Below are 6000 nucleotides of genomic sequence, written 5' to 3' on the forward strand. Positions count from 1 at the left end.
CCACTCAGGGACTCCCAACCTTCCAAAATTAAGAACTTGATCTCCTTGCCAAGATAGGCCTCATTTTGATCCATTCCCAATCCAAGACCATGCTAAGCATCATTTAAATATTATCTAGTCTGCTTCCAACTCTTTGCCAAAGATGAAATTCCTTGGACGTCCTTGCTTGCCTCTATTGGTCTTAGGAGTTGAGAAAGAGGGGCTGCCCTAGTCCACAGCCAAGCTTTGAGGCAACTGCTTTACTGGGTACTATGCTATGACCACTTTTTAAAAATCTCTGGAAGACTTGGTAGAGCTGTGGCAACATCATGAGGCTCAGTGAATCTGGATTCATGTGATGTGAGATCTGTACTTCCTTACCTCAGTTGGAGCGTAGGTAGTAGGTTTATTTTTATTATCTCATAAAAACACAGAAAGTGTTGTTAGAATCTCCCAACAATAAGACTCTGAGCAGGAGATTCTGTAGGAGTTTTATTTTCTCTTCCCCCTATGTATTTTATCTTCTAGGAAAGGGGCACACATGTTTGTGCAGCTTAAGGACAATAGAAAACAGTTGCAGATTGTTAATCCCATCTGCTCCTCAGAAGAGTTACCTGGTGATGTTGAAGTGTCCCGAGGAGCTTCCAGATCACCTGGTTCTTAAACGTGTTTAGGTCTTTCCTGAGCAATTCTTCTGCCTGCTTCACTTAGTAAGCTATTTCTAGCCTTTCAAGTTCTTCATATGTATGGGACACACATGTGCATGAAAAAACAAACAAAACTCTCCATGTGAGCTAGTGTATGACCAGGAGGAGGGGCTGTGTCTCGTCAGGACCCTTTACAAAGCAGTTACCACTTGGTCCTTTGTCTTTACTGTAGTGCCTCATTTCTGTTTAAGTTATTGGACAGATACACTGTTGACTTGTTTTTCATACTAGATCCATTTCTTAATCTGAAAATCGGTGGGGCTTAACCTCAGATTTGCAACTATTTCTTGCTCTGACAGTCCTCATCTTCCGTAACCTCCATCTAAGTTGCCAACATCTAAAAGGCATATAGGTGGCAGATAGTCAAATTATACCTGCCTTATTTTTTGCAGGTATTTTTATTTCAGTCATGCTATTACATGATAGCTATTACCTGTAGGCTTCACAGTCTTAAAAATCTCAGTGTCCTAGCTTCTTCTGATACTTATAATCTTCTAAAAAATGATCAGACTAAAAGGAGCCTCAAGAGGATTTTAGTTCTTATGTCTACCTCTCCCTCAAAGATTCAAAAGAATATAATACTGTAATGTTTAAGCCATTTCTTAACAAAACATGACACATGAGTGCCATATATGAATTGAAAGAAGATAAATAAAATCCCTAGAATTAAAATTTTGCTAGTAACGTGTTATTTCCTCAGACTTCGCAAAATTACGTTAAGTATCTATTATGTGCCAGACATTTTACTCAGGGCTGCCAAATAAAGATATTTAAATATCAAATAAAAATTGAAAGTAAATAATTATTTTAGGAAACAGTATCTGATTTTTTCCACAGTTGACTGATCTCTCTCTTTTTTTTTTAAGCAAAAAAACCAAAGCAAGTAAAGCCATGCTTCCTTCTTGTCATACAGAGATAAGCAAACACATTTACACCCAGAGTCTCTTAGAGGAAGCCTTACAAAAAAGTTAAATATTTTCGGTGTTTTAGTTGTATTCCTGCTGTTAGTCACGGACTTACTCTCCAGAGAATACGTTCTTTCTTATCTCTTGTAAATGGTCTTTCCTCTTACATAAACTGAAATGAAAGCTTCAGATATGCATTTAAGAACATCCTTAGTGTCTTAAAAATCAGTGCTGTGCGGGTTCAAGATGCAGTTGACACTTTAGCTCCATTAGAGAATCAGCAGCTGGCAGGTACCAATTTTTCTTGTTCAGTATGATACATACGACATGAAAATCGCCATTCCAGCTCCACTGTGAAGCTGTAACATGAAGTAGCCGTCAGAGGAGAGGGTACTTGTTTTCATTCACAAACTGATATGTCAGGATTACATGAATTTGTTTTTCTGCAAGAAATCTATTTTCAAAGTGATCTCAAGAAATCAGTTACAGAAATTGTGCTTATTATCCTTTCTCTTTAATGAAATGAATAACTGCTTAACTATGCCAAATAGCAGCATAACAAGAGCCCCTGAATAATGTGACAGTAATTGACTTTTTTTTTTCTTACCCAGCCTTCATCTTACCTCAGTAGTAACCTACAAAATCTTTACGACTTCACTCCTGATCATTTCTTTGGCTAAGAATACAGATTTGTGCCCATTCTGATAGCAGGCTAGTGTTTATTAATTGAATATTTCTACACCTGGTTGCCAGGTCATGTTGCAAGAATCTCGAAAAGACTCAAAGGGCTAAGAGGTCTCCAAAAACCCTTCCATCTCCATAGTTTCCTGACCTTTGAATACAGCATCAAGAGATTCTTAAAATGGGAATCATTTAGCATCCCTTCACTTGATATCAAAATCATTAAGTTACACAATTTAAGCACTGTATTTTTACCCTTATTTATTGCAAGAATAAAAATGTCTTCTAATAATGAAGCACCTTTCATTGCTATTCTTTTAACATCTCAACAATTATTTTAGTTTCAGTTGCTTGCAGACATTGACTCTTCTTTTTTTGTAGCAACAAAATGTAAATCTTATGCTTTCTAGAGGGCTTATTTCTTCAAGACGCGTTTTACAATTCACTATTATAGGGATTGTGGCAGTTACAGGCTGTAAATAACCAGAGATGATAATATTTGAAGAGAAATTTACTATGATTTTTTAAAAGTTCCCATTTATGTAAATATTTAGACTGTGCCTTTGAGAATACAGTTAATTTGAAGTGACAATACTGATGCAAGGCCAGGTTAGTTATGGGATGTCTTTGGTTTATTCTGCATTGATTTCCTTGTATCTTTCTCTGTAAAGTACAATAGTGCTTCCAATGTTGGACACAATCCTGAGCACTGCTGTTTAGATCTAATGCACAATGCACCCAACAAGCACAATATTGCCATTTTCCTGCATTTCTAATAAACCGTTCCTCAGTTGATGATTTCCTTAGCATGAGGCAACTCCAAAAGACAAGTCTTTTTAACTAAGTATTAACACCACAGATTGGCAAAGCCACAGTAAAAATATTATCTATTGTCATTCTCTCCTAGACAAATATATAGATCCCCTACAAGAACAGTCACATTGATGTGGAAAAGAAATTTTGTTTTTAGTTGCCATTGAGTCAATTCTGACTCATGGCAACCCCATATATATTAGAATAGAACTGTGCTCCATAGAGTTGTCAAGGCTGTGACCTTTCAGAAGAAGATCACCAGGCCTGTCTTCCAAAGCGCCTTTGGGTGGGTTTGAACCGCCCACCTTCTGGCTAATAGTCAAGTACTTAACCATTTGCACCACCTAGGGACTCCTGGAAAAGAAACAGTGTTAGGATAAGTCAGTGGCCATCTGGGAATAAAATTGGTTTCATACCTCACACCATGATAAATTATAAATGGATCACATATTTCAGTGCAAAATATACCATAAAAAATACTAGAACAAACCATGGGAAAAGTTATTTTATACTTAGTGTAGAAAAGGTGTCTCTAACAATGTAAAACTCAGACGCTATAACAAAAAACATTGATAAATTCTACCAGAGCCAAATAAAAAATTTCAGTTTGGTAAAAACTTACATAAGCAAATTCAAAATACAAATGGCAAACTGGAGAAATTATTTACAACTCACACTACTGACAAAGGTTTAATTTCCTTAATATCAATGACCCAAGAGAAAAATAGATAGGAAAAAGACTAACCACCTGATAGAAAAATGAGCGTAGGTTATGAATTGATAGTTAAAAAAACAAAACCAAAACAAATGGCTCTTAAAATCATAAAAAAAAATTCAACCTCTCTCCTAATAAGATAAATGCAGTCTAACAATGCCAGAATAACAACTTTTCACTTATGAGACAGATAGACACAGAAGTTTGATACACACTATGTTGTCAAGGGCAGGAAACAAGTATTCTCACACACTGCTGTGAGAACGCAAGATTGTCCAACTCTTGCGATCTGGCTCCTGTGAAGGGCAGTGTGGCAATACTTATCAAAATTACAAACACATATGCCCTTAAACCTAGTTATTCTTCTTCTGCGAATTTATACTTTAGATGTACTCACATTTAAGAATAATATATACACAAGTTTATTCACTGTGATCATGAAGTGTCCATTAATTTTGAACTAGTTTAATAAATTATAATACAACCATATAGTAGATTGCTATGCTGCGGCAAAACAAAACAAAAACAAAGAATGAATGTATTTTGGAAAGACCACCAAGGCATATTAAGTAAAAATAGTAAAGTGAAAGACAGTATGTATAGTATGCTACCATTCTAACAATGAAAGGAAAACGTATGTGTCCGTATGATAAAATTTCTGGAAGAATACCTCTAAAAAGCTAACAACATTGTTGCATGTGAAAATGGGAACTGAGTAGACTAGAGGTCCGAAGAAACATTCCATTTTTATATTTAAAATTTTGAGTTGTAAAATATACTTTTTACTTAAAAATTAAACTGAACATATACATTTGTACCCACATGTAAACTTCTAAAAAAATGAACACAGTACATTCAACTTTTAAATCTCTTATGTTTGACTCTAGCTCCATGTTTGTAGCAGATGAACACTGCGCTTAAGATGAATCTGAGGTTTAGAAAATTCTGCAAACACAGTTATTCCTTTATCGAAAATAGAGTATATCTGAGTAAATCTTTTTACATTCCTACATATGCTGAAACACTTCTAATGAATATTATTGCATTCATTTATACCAAGTTTTAAGTCGGGCTTTCTTCATTGAGAAAGACATAAGGAGGATTTAAGACAGGAGCTGGAATAGGAGCTGGACAGTGTGGTCTAAGACGGCATTTGGAGAAGGGTTATATGTTCAGTTATACCCCAGACCCCAAATGAGTGAAGTGATAGAAAGAGCACTGGATTAGGATTCAGAAGGTAAGAATCCTGTTTCTGGCTTTGCCGTTAACTGACTCTGGGATCTTGGGCATTTTATTTCACCTCTCTGGGCCTCAGTTAAAGAAGGCATTTAAGGAGAGGATCTCGAAAATTCTCTCAAGAATTTAATATTCTGTTATTCTTATTTGAATAATTGATAGTTTTATTACCTTAACAATGCAAGTGTTATGATTCAAGCACCTTTATATTGTGAGACATTTTACAGGACATAGAAAATTCCATAAAAATTAAGTAATAAAACTTTATTTCAACCATCTTAATGGGCATGTAATTAACTCTAATGATAGTAGGTGAGCTTTTTTTTCTACAATTAAAATAAGAATTTACATATTTCTCACGTAACAGCTAGGTGAAGCCTAGCATTTAGCATATGTAGTATGTTCTACAGATTATAAAGACCATAAATGTTGTTGCTTCCATTTTCTGTCTGAGACTGGCTCAAATCTTACCTTCCAGGACTTGTTAAAGAAGGCGTCAGAGTAATGTTGACACATGGATCGGTCTTGAAGCATTCATAGAAGCATCAAAAAGTTTTCCAGGAAGAATTAGGGGAAGATTTTGGGTAGGCATGGCTGCCAATATTAAGCAGGCATGAAAGATTTTCAAACATTTCCCCGAATAAGTAAAGCATTACTCAAGAAGAAGAACAAAGTGGGAGGCCTCACACTATTTGATTTTAGAACCTATTATACTGCTGCGGTAGTCAAAACAGCCTGGTACTGGTACAGCAACAGGTACATAGACCAATAAAACAGAATTGAGAATCCAGACATAAATTCATCCACCTATGAGCAGCTATTTGACAAACGCCCAAAGTCAATTCACTGGGGAAAAGACAGTCTCTTTAACAAATCGTGTTGGCATAACTGGATATCCATCTGCAAAAAACTGAAACAAGACCCATACCTCACACCATGCACAAAAACTAACTCAAAATGGATC

Source organism: Trichechus manatus, unplaced genomic scaffold, assembly GCF_000243295.1.
Source record: "Trichechus manatus latirostris isolate Lorelei unplaced genomic scaffold, TriManLat1.0 scaffold00032, whole genome shotgun sequence".
Lineage (NCBI taxonomy): Eukaryota > Metazoa > Chordata > Mammalia > Sirenia > Trichechidae > Trichechus > Trichechus manatus.